Here is a 13,791-nt window from a genome sequence, read left to right as displayed (position 1 = left end):
CATGCGCACATATGCGTTTTTTTCCAGCGCTAAAAAACGCAAATGTGAAACCAGCCTTAGCCACATAACAGTCAGCAATCTTTGCAGCCTGATTCGCAGTTTGTGGCTCTCGATCACACACAAATTGTCGTACATCCGTGTGGCACATATGAAGAAATTAATCCTTGGCCCTAAGATTTGTTAAGTCCTCAAAACTATTAACAGAAAGTCCCCTGATCCGTTGGTGGAACGTGGTCCTCAAAGTGTTCATGAGATCCGTATAGCTGTCAGTTGATCCACGTTGTAGGTTCTGAAACTTTCTCCGATACACTTCTGGGGTTAGGTTGTATTTCCTTATCAGGGCCTCTTTTATTGCCTCATAGTTCCCATCTAGCTCTGGTGGGAGGCCAGCAAAAACTTCCAGGGCTTTGCCTCTCAACCCTGGAGGTAGATACTGTGCCCACTGCTCATGGGGTAGATGGCATTGCCTGCAGGTTTTTTCAAACCCCCAAAGAAAAATATCTAAGTCCCTATCCTTATCCATCACAGGGAAGTTTTCCAAACGTGGTCTTCTTGGATTTATTTCCTGGGAGGGGGTTAGCTGAGGACTGTCACCCCTTTCAATTTGAGCCATCTGAAGCTTGAAAGCTCTTTCCTCCCAGCATTCTGCAGCTTCCCTCTCGGCCCGGTACCGGTGTTCTGCAGCAGCAGCTTCTCGCTCATCCCAGTTCCGGCGTACTGCGGCCTCTCTGTACTGTAGAATAAGCGGCAGGTGCAGATTGGGATCACTTGTTCCCAGCTGTTGTAAGGTCATTTGTAAAGAAAAGTTCATAGGCTTCTCAGCACTGGCATTACTAGCCCCTCCAGAAGATATGTCCGGTGCAAGAGCTGGCATTGCTGGGTCTCTCCAAAGTGGACTCTCTCCTTGGCCAGGTGCTTCAGTATTTTGCTTTATGTCCTGCTCGACCTAGGCGCGTATCAGCAGTTCCTTATCTTTGTCGGCTGTCTCTATTCCTCTCTGCTCACAGAGGTCGATCAGAGCCTCTTTGCTCTGCTTCTTGTACAAGGCTGCCATATCAATGAACAGCCTTTTGCCAAACAAAACATAGAAGAGAAAAATGGGGAAGGGAAACTGTTTGCAAGTATGTCTAAGTAAGCACTGAGTTGAACCTTGTAGAACTGGTGCACTCCTCGCAAGGATACCAGTTCTTTAGTACATGGAATAATTGCTTAAACCATACACTAATGCCCTAACATAAATTAATTATATCCCACTGCTGTCACCAATTTGAAACCCAGCATGTGACTTGGGGTTGCGCCTGCCATGTTATCTATCTCCTCTCACCCAGTCCAGCAATCAACCTCTGTCCTATGCTGCAATGGGAACATAAATCACACCTCGACACAGACCACGCACCCCCGCTTATACATGCTGCCACCACTCACCGAACACATGGGCAAAGAGTCCCAGAAACACGACTACTATATGCCAATCACCAGGATCATACCCTCTAAAACTATGGATTCTTTACTGTAGCGCTTACAAGGTTCAAATTTATTAAACTTTTAAACTTTAATAGAAAAGGTGCAGTGCTTACAATAAAAGGATATCAAAATATGAAAATAAAAAGTGTCATACAAATATGCAAAACAGTTATAAAAACAAAATGGAGAAACTTACATAAATATCTAAACCTTGCAGTCTGGTATCCTGCTCCCTGAGGGGGGGATGAATATACTGTAGTGAAACCTCCACCAGGGGGAGCTGGTGAGGGAAGAGAGGTTATACACTAAGAGCAGCAACCCTGAGCAATAGCACAGGTGCCACAGGTAACGAGAGAATAGTCAGACGAACCGAGTCAAAAACTAACAGGAGCAGACGTACCAGAAGGAGCAGCAATACACGTAGTCAAAATACCAAAGCCGAGAGTCAGAAAGCCAGAACATGAGCACGGGGTCCAAAACGTGAGACGAAATACGTGGTCGGGGTACAAGTCAGGGAGTCAGATGCCAGAGAGGGAACGTAACAGCAGAGACGAATACCAAGAGACGGGGTCAGAAATCAGTCCGGGTCATACACATAAATATCAGTCAAAGGCAGGAGGATCACCAGGGTACAAGGGTCAGCGGCTCTAAACTGCAAGCTTGAGCTATCACTAACACTGGTCAGCAGGCTGTGAGGGATTTAAATAGCCCAGCTAGCTCCAGAACGAGGCTGAGGAGATTAACCCCCACATGACCAGTCCGGAGTGAAGACAGCAGAAGATAAACTCCGGACTGGACCATGACAGTACCCCCCTCTCAATGGGGGGCCACTGGACCCCTAGGCTTCCCTGGATGACGAGCGTGAAAGGCCCGGACCAACCGATCCGCATGGACCAAACGCGCCGGCACCCATGACCGATCCTCAGGACCGTATCCTTTCCAATGGACCAAGTACTGAAGTGAACGACGGAGCATACGAGAATCCACCACCTGTTCCACCTCGTACTCGGTCTGCCCATCTACCATAACAGGTGGCGGGTGCGAGGGAGACTCGTCAGAGGAAGGCACCGAGGGCTTCAGAAGCGCTTTGTGGAACACATTAGGAATCCGTAATGACGGAGGCAACCGCAAGCGAAAGACCACAGGATTAATCACCTCTAAAATCTCATACGGACCAATAAACTTGGGACCCAACTTAGCAGAGGGAATTCTCAGCCTTATGTTTTTGGTGGATAACCATACCTTATCCCCCACCTGATAAGCCGGCCCCACCGAGCGTCATTTATCTGCAAAAAACTTATATTTGCCCTGAGCCTCCCCAATGTTTCTCTGAACTTCCCTCCAAACCTCCTCCAACCGCAAAAAGGCTGAATCAGCCCCTGGACACTCCGAATCTAGTCTGGAGAATTCACCAAAATGAGGGTGAAACCCATAGTTGCAGAAGAAAGGAGAAGTACCAGTAGACTGATTGACACGATTATTGAAGGCGAATTCCGCCATAGGTATCATAGAGCATCAATCATCCTGTCTGGATGTGACAAGACACTGCAGAATCTGCTCTAAAGACTGATTGGTCCTTTCAGTCTGACCATTGGTCTCGAGATGGTAGGCCGATGAAAAGGTCAGACTGATGCCCAGCCTTTTACAAAAAGCTCTCCAGAATTTTGACACGAATTGCACCCCTCTATCAGACACCACACTGACAGGCACACCATGCAACCGAATCACATGCTCAATGAACAGCCCAGATTGAGTCTCAGCATTAGGAAGGCCCGTTAAGGGTACAAAATGTGCTTGTTTGCTGAACCTATCCACAACTACCCAGATCACGGTTTTGCCATTAGAGGGTGGGAGATCGGTGATAAAATCCATGGACAGGTGAGTCCACAGTCTATCCGGAATTGGCAGTGGCACCAATTCCCCGGCCGGTTGTGGGAGGCTTTAGCGCGGGCACAAGTTTCACAGGAGGACACAAAACCAGTGACATCAGAAGTCAACGAGGGCCACCAGAACAGCCTAGTGATGGCTTTACGAGTGACCGAGATTCCTGGATGCCCACTCAGAGCTGAGTCGTGGAACTCCCGAAGCACTCTTAACCGATACTGGACAGGCACAAAGAGCTTATTTTCAGGTATGGACGGGGGAGCAAGAGATTGGGCCTCATGAATCTCCTGCTCCAATCTCTGGGACACCAAAGCCACCACCACCCCGCGCTGAAGAATGGAGGAAGGAGGCTCCGGAGGCGATACCGGATCTAGGCTGCGAGACAAGGCATCCGCCTTCACATTCTTGGAACCTGGTCTGAAAGTGATGGAAAACTGAAATCCGGAAAAAAAAAAGTGACCACCTTGCTTGTCTCGGAGTCAGACGTTTGGCGGACTCGATGTAAGGCAGGTTCATGTGATCTGTAATGACAGTGATATGATGGACAGCCCCCTCCAAAAAAATGCCTCCATTCTTCAAAAGCCAATTTAATGGCCAACAACTCTCAGTTACCCACATCATAATTCCTTTCAGCAGAGGAAAATTTTTTTAGAAAAGAAGGCACAGGGTCTTAAGTTAGTTAATGTGGTGGGCCCCTGGGACAACACAGCCCCCACTCCCACCTCAGAGGCATCCACTTCTACGATGAATGGTTTAGACAAGTCAGGTTGCACCAGTACCGGAGCAGTCATGAAACGTTCTTTAATAAAGAAAACGCCGCCACAGCTGGAGCTGACCAGTTTTTAAGATCCGCTCCCTTTTGGGTGAGATCAGTGAGGGGTTTGACCACTTGAGAGAACCCCTTGATGAATTTTCTATAATAATTGGCGAAACCCAGAAATCGCTGAAGACCCTTGAGATCTCTGGGTTGCACCCAATCCACAATGGCCTGTACCTTCCTAGGGTCCATACGAAACCCCTCAGCGGACAGGATGACCCCTAGAAAGGACACTTCTTGAGTAAAAAATGAACACTTCTCCAATTTGGCAAAGAGTGAGTTCTCCCTGAGCCTCTGGAGAACCGCATGAAGATGACCCATATGACTTTGTCTATCAGAAGAATATATAAGTATATCGTCAAGATAAACAACTACAAAACGTCCAATAAAATCAGAAAAAACATGGTTAATGAAATTCTGGAATACTGCTGGTGCGGTAGTCAAACCGAAGGGCATAACCAAATTTTCAAACAGACCCTCAGGTGAGGTGAGAAACGCAGTTTTCCATTCATCCCCCTCCCGCATACGGATGAGATTGTATGCTCCCCTGAGTTCCAACTTAGAGAACCACCTGGCCCCCGACAATTGATTGTACAAATCAGGTATCAGTGGGAGAGGGTTGGTGTTTCTTATGGTTATTTTATTCAGTTCTCGAAAATCGAGGCATGGGCGTAAACCACCATCCTTCTTTTTTACAAAAAAGAACCCCGCTGCCACGGGAGAGACAGATGGCCGTATATGCCCTTTACGGAGGCTATCAGAGATATACTCCTTCATAGCAGCCCGCTCAGGGCCGGAGAGATTGTACAGCCGGGCTTTGGGCAATTTGGCACCAGGAACAAGATCCACGGCACAATCGAATGGGCGGTGTGGTGGTAGAACCTCAGCCTCCTTTTCGGAGAACACATCCTTAAAACCCTTTAGGTACTCCGGAATACCCTCCAGGTTGACGGATGACATAGACACAGTAGCAAGACAATTTTCAGAACACCCAGGTCCCCATTTAACAATATCCCGGGACCCCCAGTCAATAACTGGGTTATGCCGTTGCAACCAGGGAAACCCTAACACCAGGCCAGCAGGGAGGTTATCCAAAACAAAGCATGACATGCGCTCCTGGTGTAGGGCCCCCACCCTGAGGGTAAATTCTTTAGAACTGAAATGGAGACCATCCTTAGTGAGTGGTGTAGAATCAATAGCCACAATTTTTAAGGGAGTCCCCAACCTAACTGTCCCTAATCTACAGCGAGCCACCAGCTTAGAGTCAATCAGGTTCAGGGATGACCCACAGTCTACAAAAGCCGAAGTATGGAAAAAGCCGTTCTCAACACCAAGTTCCACCTTTAACAGTACTCTTGAAAAGGAAGAAAAAGGTACCTGAGAGTCTTGGTGACCTCCACGATTATCATCCAGACTCAGCCGCTTGTTAGTCAGAGGACAGGAGGGGCAGTCTTTTTTCCAATGTCCGTGATCTCAGCAGTAAAAACACAATTTTCCATCACGTCGCCGTCTCCTCTCTTTCTCCTGGGGGATGGTGGATCCCACCTCCACAGGTTCAGATGGAAGCAAAACATCAGGGTTAGCAGGGAAAAACGGAACCCCTCGCTGAGTAACACCTCTCTCCCGCAGTCTCCGGTCCATACGGATAGCCTGACTCATAGCCTCCTCCAATGAACTGGGAGGTGGATGGAGAGCCAGAGCGTCCTTCAAGCAATCCGACAGTCCCTTCCTGAACAGACATCTCAGTGCAGAGTCGTCCCAGGACACCTCAGTGGACCATCGACGGAATTCGGAGCTGTACCATTCAGCTGAGTGCTTCCCTTGCCCCAGACCCAAAATAGTGTCCTCTGCAACCCTAACACGGTCCGGTTCGTCATAGATAAGTCCTAGGGCCTCAAAGAACCTATCTACCGACATCCGTTCAGGGGCAGTAGGGGGCAACGAAAAAGCCCAGGATTGGGGACCCTCCCTAAATAAGGAGATAACAATCCCCACCCGCTGAGTCTCATCCCCAGACGATCGGGGTCTAAGAGAAAACCATAATTTACAACTCTCCTTGAATATATGAAATTTATCTTTTTCGCCAGAAAATGTGTCAGGAAGTTTAACTGAGGGTTCAGGAGAGTGCAAAATAACATCTACAGAGTCACCTGGTGGACAAACAATATGAGAGGTGTTTCTCTGCATGTCTTAATAGTCTCAGTCAGTTCTTTCTGTAAGAGGGTCTGAGACATGACAAGGGACTGATGATTCACAGAAAAGTCCTGCGCCATCTGCGTCAAACTGGACACTTGATCTGCCAAGTTATGCAGCAGATCCATGGCCAAAGAAAAAAAAATGCAAAATCCCGTTTAAATGTGAGGTTAGTGATAATGTAGTGAAACCTCCACCAGGGGGAGCTGGTGAGGGAAGAGAGGTTATACACTAAGAGCAGCAACCCTGTGCAATAGCACAGGTGCCACAGGTAACAAGAGAGAATAGTCAGACGATCCAAGTCAGAAACTAACAGGAGCAGACGTACCAGAAGGAGCAGCAATACACGTAGTCAAAATACCAAAGCCGAGAGTCAGAAAGCGAGAACATGAGCACGGGGTCCAAAACGTGAGACGAAATACGTGGTCGGGGTACAAGCCAGGGAGTCAGATGCCAGAGAGGGAACGTAACAGCAGAGACGAATACCAAGAGACGGGGTCAGAAATCAGTCCGGGTCATACACATAAATATCAGTCAAAGGCAGGAGGATCACCAGGGTACAAGGGTCAGCGGCTCTAAACTGCAAGCTTGAGCTATCACTAACACAGGTCAGCAGGCTGTGAGGGATTTAAATAGCCCAGCTAGCTCCAGAACGACGCTGAGGAGATTAACCCCCACATGACCAGTCCGGAGTGAAGACAGCAGAAGATAAACTCCGGACTGGACCATGACATATACAATGACTCACATCAGCTTGGCTGTCCCTCAGTCTGTGAATGACTTTCTTTGTGTATGGGCCTAATTTATAGGTTTAGTCTGCAGATCAGATTTCAAGACCAGCCTCTCATGTTAATATTCTAATTCCTGGTTTGTGACTGGACCGTGTCTCCTTTACCAATGAATACATTAACATTATTTTTTCTAAAGGTTCTTGTCTTAGCTTTTCTTCCCCATAATAAATAGAAATTGTCATGCTGCAAATAGGTCCCATTTGCCATCTACCCTCAAGGCATGAGAGGTGTAAAATGTCCCAATTCTGTGTGTTCTCAGGAAGGTCCCCTGGGGTCCAAGACCAGGAAACTGCCTTTTCTTAGGATAACATATGTGTGACCTTTGCAAAGATCTGCAGCCTGGAAACATGTTAGTTACCTGCCGGCCATACATATACCGTATTTTTCCGACCATAAGACGCACTTAAGACGCAAAATTTTGGGGGAAAGTGGGGGATGCGTCTTATGGTCGCAATACACGGTACTAACCTGGTTGCTGGTGGCAGCGGGCGGGGCTCTGCGGTGTGGTGGTGGCAGCGGGCGGCGCTCTGCGGTGCGGTGGTGGCAGCGGGCTGTGCTCCGGTGCAGGGGCGGCAGCTCCGCCGGCATTTCTTCGCAGCCCAGAGGCCCTCGCACTTCCCTTGCTGGCCGCCGCCATGTTGCGGTGGCCTCTGGGAGCATGGACACCAGGAATATGGCCGCCGGTCTGGGGACGGCGCATGCGCAGCTTCAGATCTCGTCCTGAGATCTCGGGGGACGAGATCTCGTTGCCGAGATTTGAATCTCATCCCCCGAGATCTCGGGACGAGATCTGATCCCGCGCATGCGCCGTCCCCGGACCGGCGGCCATCTTTCCGGCGTCCATGCTCCCAGAGGCCACCGCAACATGGCGGCGGCCAGCAAGGGAAGTGCGGGGGGCCTCACGGCTGCGAAGAAATGCCGGCAGAGCCGCCGCCCCTGCACCGGAGCACAGCCCTCTGCCACCACCGCACCGCAGAGCGCCGCCCGCTGCCATCACCGCAAAGCCCACCTGCCCCAGCACAGCTGTCCCTGCCTCAGCACAGCTGCCCCAGCCCCAGCACTGCTGCCCCTGCCCCAGCACAGCTGCCCCTGCCTCAGCACAGCTGCCCCAGCCCCAGCACTGCTGCCCCTGCCCCAGCACAGCTGCCCCTGCCCCAACACAGCTGCCCCAGCCCCAGCACAGCTGCCCCTGCCCCAGCACAGCTGCCCCAGCCCCAGCACAGCTGCCCCAGCCCCAGCACAGCTGCCCCAGCCCCAGCACTGCTGCCACTGCCCCAGCACTGCTGCCACTGCCCCAGCACAGCTGCCCCTGCCCCAGCACAGCTGCCCCTGCCCCAGCACTGCTGCCCCTGCCCCAGCACTGCTGCCCCTGCCCCAGCACAGCTGCCCCAGCCCCAGCACAGCTGCCCCTGCCCCAGCACAGCTGCCCCAGCCCCAGCACAGCTGCCCCTACCGCAGCGCAGCTGCCCCAGCACAACCAACCTGCCCCAGCACAGAGCCGCCACCGCACGAGCCTGGACCACTGAATGACCCCTGTGACTACTTCTCCACCTGTGCCGGATCCCTTCCCAGGTAAGCTGAATTCGGACTGTAAGACGGACCCCCATTTGGCACATTATTATTTTTTTCCCTATTTTACTACTGAAAATTGGGGTGCGTCTTATGGTCCGGTTTGTCTTATAGTCCGAAAAATACGGTACTTATTTTCACTACAAGCATCTCTGGAGAGACCTGAAAATGGCTGTCCACCAACATTCACCATCCATCCTGATGGAACTGGAGGAAGAATGGCAGAGGATCCCTAAATCCAGGTTTGAAAAACTTGCATCATTCCCAAGAAGACTCATAGCAGTACTAGCTCAAAAGGGTGCTTCTACTCAATACTGAGCAAAGGATCTGAATACTTATGACTAGTGATGGTTGAGCACTAAAATGCTTGGGTGCTCGTTATTCGGGTCGAGAAAATTGGAATACTCGGGTACGCTGACAGAACAACGAGCCCAATGTAAGTCTATGGGAGACACGAGCATTTTTACCGCGAACCCCGCTGGGGCTCCTTTTAGGCTGTAAAAATGATGGAAACACTGCTCAAATGATACGGGACATCATGGTGATCACCCCTAGAAGCATTCCTGAGTCCTAGTTCACAGCTTTAAACAATGTTTTCAGAGTTTCATGCCATTTTTAGCGGTGCACCAAAAAACATACCAAAGCGAAACCCAAACAGATTTTGCTGGGAAATATGTTAAGGTTCATCCTTCCAGGTTAATGACTTGTATATACGGCAAAATAAATAACCCCAGACCAAAATGTTCCTCCCCCACTTGGGCTATGTTCAGACACCACGTTTTTGAAGCGTTTTTCAACTTTAACATTGCTTTCAACCAATACTAATGCGTTTACTGGGAAATGTCATTGTAGCATTTATCAACCCTAACTGGCCATGTGGTATGTGACACAGAAGGAGACACATCTTGTTTCATTTCTGAAGGAGTGACTCTTCAAGTCACAGAGCCTATTTTTAGAGGGGCATCAGGCGGCATTAATCTGCTTAAAGGACCATTATTAAACAGTGGGTCTCCTATGCTGTTATTGCCTATGCAGTGAGTGGCTGGGCTGCCAAGAATTACAATGCACCCCAATACCCCTTTCACGAGAGGTACAGGAGGGCCTCCTTAAAAAATGTTGCATTGAATGGAAGGTCTGCCCTGATATTAAGTCATATGCCCACCAATATGCCTTTGAACCCAGATACTGGAATTCCACATGAAAAACCACTTCACAGTATTCAGTTGGCCCTGCCATACAGTTTCCTTATGCATTGAATGCAAGGGCCGCCTTGACCTAAATTTGCACGCACCCCAATCCCCCCTTGGATGAAACATGGAGGAGGGCCTTCTAAAACAAAATGTCCCATTACAAAGGAGTGAGGCCTCCTAGACTCGTAATGCCCATACACTAAGAGTATGGGCTGACAAACATTTCCCCATGGGGGAACATTTTTTAAAAATATACTATGGGCATCATAGACACCCTTGCCAAAAATTGGACTGCCTGTAGCAGCACAGGACACGTTAACCCTGGTCATCTAGTGGCGGACACAGAGGAGACAATGATGAAGGCCTCAGTAAAAACTAGGCCCAATGTAAATGAGTGGTTCTCCTAGTCTTGTAACATCCATACACGCAGTGCATGGGCTGACAAACATTTCCCCATGGGGGGGTACACATTTTTAAAAAGTATACTATTATTATTTATTTATATAGCACCATTGATTCCATGGTGCTGTACATGAGAAGCGGTTACATACAAATTACAGATATCACTTACAGTAAACAAACTAACAATGACAGACTGATACAGAGGGGAGAGGACCCGGCCCTTTCGGGCTTACATGCTACAGGATGGTGGGAAAGGAGACAGTAGGTTGGGGGATTGCAGCAGTTCCGGTGTTGGTTAAGGTGATATCTCCAGTTGTGGTGAGGAAGTAGCGGGTCATTGTAGGCTGTAGGCTTTCTTGAAGAGGTGGGTTTTCAGGTTCCGTCTGAAGGATCCAAATGTGGTTGATTGATAGTCGGACATGTTGGGGTAAAGAATTCCACAGGACAGGGGCAATTCGGGAGAAGTCTTGGAGGCGATTGGGTGAGGAGCGAATAAGTGTGGAGGAGAGGAGGTCTTGTGAGGACCAGAGATTACGTGAGGGAAGGTTTTGGGAGATTAGTTCAGAGACATATGGGGGAGACAGGTTATAGATGACCTTGTAGGTCAGTATTAGTAATTTATGGACATCATAGACACCCTTGCCAAAAATTGGACTGCCTTTGGCAGCACAGAAGACGTTAACCCTGGTGATGTTGTGGCGGAGAATGAGGAGACATTGATGAAGGCCTCATGAAAAACTATAAAGTAGATATGACAGGCTCAAACCCCAACTTAGGTGCTCTGGGAAAAAACAAGACTAAAGTATAGGAGTAACCCCGGCACACTAATAACATGAAAGTAAAGTCTTCTCAACGACAGTCTTTAATTGTTGTGATTTTATTGATTGTGAAAAAAAAGGGTGGTGTTACAATCCAAAAAAGGGTGGTGTTACAATCCAACGTTTCAGCTCTACATCTCGAGCTTTCATCAGGGATATGACTAGATCCTTGGTTTTGAGGTGTGTGTATAAGTGGTATAGGTTTGCCTTTGTAATCCAGCTGCTGGAACGGTACCTATAGTAACCACGATGTGTAGGGTCAGCACGTGACTCCCGTCCTTGTGTCCTAAATCTAGTCAGGTGTGGAGGAGGCCGGCCTCCTCCACACCTGACTAGATTTAGGACACAAGGACGGGAGTCACGTGCTGACCCTACACATCGTGGTTACTATAGGTACCGTTCCAGCAGCTGGATTACAAAGGCAAACCTATACCACTTATACACACACCTCAAAACCAAGGATCTAGTCATATCCCTGATGAAAGCTCGAGATGTAGAGCTGAAACGTTGGATTGTAACACCACCCTTTTTTGGATTGTAACACCACCCTTTTTTTTCACAATCAATAAAATCACAACAATTAAAGACTGTCGTTGAGAAGACTTTACTTTCATGTTATTAGTGTGCCGGGGTTACTCCTATACTCATGAAAAACTAGGCCCAATGTAAAGGAGCGGGTTTCCTAGACTTGGAATGCCCATACACGCAGTGCATTGGCTGACAAACATTTCCCCATGGGGGCTACATTTTTTAAAAGTATACTATGGGCATCATAGACACTCTTGCCAAAAATTGGACTGCTTGTAGCAGCACAGAACAGGTTAATCCTGGTCATCTAATGGCTGACAAGGAGGAGAAAATGATGAAGGCCTGAGTAAAACCTAGGACCAATGTAAAGTAGTGGGTCTCCTAGACTTGTAATGCCCATACATGCAGTGCATGGGCTGACAAAAATTCCTTATGTGGGGTACACATTTTTGAAAAGTATACTATGGGCATCATAGACACCGTTGCCAAAAATTGGACTACCTTTGGCAGCACAGAAGACGTTAACACTCGGTAAAAACTAGGCCCAATGTAAAGGAGCGGGTCTACTAGACTTGGAACGCCCATACACTCAGTGCAAGGGCTGACAAACATTTCCCCATTGGGGTTACACATTTTAAAAGTATAATATGGGCATCAGAGACACCCTTCCCCAAAATTTGACTGCCTGTAGCAGCCCAGAACATGTTAACCCTGGTGATCTAGTGGTGGAAAATGAGGAGACATAATGAGAAATCAGACTGAAATCAAACAAATAAATTAAAAATGGGAATCCACCTATGAAAGAAAATAACAAAAGGGAGGGGTGAACACAGGTTCATAGATGTGAAGCCAGAGTGTGTCCAACGAGATATGTTTGCCCCTAGCAACAGCTCAGAGACAGTGATATAAATAAAAATATAGTGACTTTTGCATCATGGAATACGTTGACCCTGGTGTTCTACTGGTTGTGGATGATGAGGATGAGGATAAGGAGGAGGACAACACCAAACAGACCCAATCAGGAAGTGGATAACCATGTGTGATTGTGAAGAGGTGCATGAGAATACACTTCCCCAACCAAGCAAAAAATTAATTTAAGGTTATGTTTTGATGTTTTCATTCGGTGGTGTACAGAAGTCTTGGCCAATCCAACCCTTGTTCATTTTTATAAGAGTCAGCCTGTCAGCATTGGCAGTTGACAGGCGGATGCACTTATCTGTTATAATTCTTCCAGCGGCACTAAAAACCAGCTCTGACAGAATACTAGTAGCAGGGCAGGCCAGGACCTCCAAGGCGTAAAGAGCCAGTTCATGCCACATGTCCAGCTTGGATACCCAATAATTAAAAGGCACAGACGAATCCCGGAGGATGTTTGTGTGATCTGCAAGGTACTCCCTCACCATCGTCCCAAACATTGCACTTCTTGTGACAGCACCCCTTGCCTCTGTGGCGGCACAATGTGAGGGTCTGAGATACCTGTCACAGAACTTTGCCATTGTTCCTCTGCCTGAGCTGGATTGGACTTCTGTCTCTCTCGCTTGGACTCCTTGGCTGTACAACAAACTCTAACGTCTGCTGCCAGTGTTCTCACATGGGACTTTTTTCAGTATTTCCACTACAAGGGCCCTCTGGTACAGCAATATTTTTGTACACCTCTCTGCCTCTGGAAGAAGAGATTGAAAGTTTTCCATGTAGCGTGGGTCTAGAAGTGTCACCAACCAGTAATGAGTGCCCCCGAAAATTTTTATAATGCGAGGGTCACGGGAAACGCAGTGCAACATAAAGTCAGCCATGCGTGCCAGACTACTAACAGGCAAGACTTCCGAGTCCTCACCAACAGGACGACTGACTGTGATGTCCTCCTCTTCCTCCTCCCAGTCCTCAGGCCATCCCCGCTGAACAGACGGTATGACAGCTGTGCTTGTAGTACCATCTATAGCACATGAAAGGAGCTCCTGTTCTTCCTCCTCCTCCTCATTGTCTACCAATCCACGTTGCGACGACGTGGCTGGGCAGAGTGTAATCACCCTGTATGGTTCCTTGCTCAATGTCCTCATGCTCTGACTGCAATGCATCATCTTTAATTGTGAGCAGAGAGATTTTCAGAATGCTGAGAAGCGGGATGATGATGCTAA

At 48.5% G+C, this 13,791-nt stretch overlaps 1 pseudogene; it reads right to left on the bottom strand.

The window, feature by feature from the left end:
- The window catches only part of LOC141091228 (uncharacterized), a 3,533-nt pseudogene extending 2,479 nt beyond the window's left edge, over positions 1-1,054 (bottom strand).
- Positions 1,055-13,791: the final 12,737 nt, after the last annotated feature.

The sequence above is a fragment of the Dendrobates tinctorius genome, unplaced genomic scaffold, assembly GCF_039654945.1.
Source record: "Dendrobates tinctorius isolate UK_male_01 unplaced genomic scaffold, ASM3965494v1 ptg000050l, whole genome shotgun sequence".
Classification (NCBI taxonomy): domain Eukaryota; kingdom Metazoa; phylum Chordata; class Amphibia; order Anura; family Dendrobatidae; genus Dendrobates; species Dendrobates tinctorius.
The sequence above is the reverse complement of the archived record's forward strand: the minus strand, read 5'-3'. Positions and strand labels throughout refer to the sequence as shown.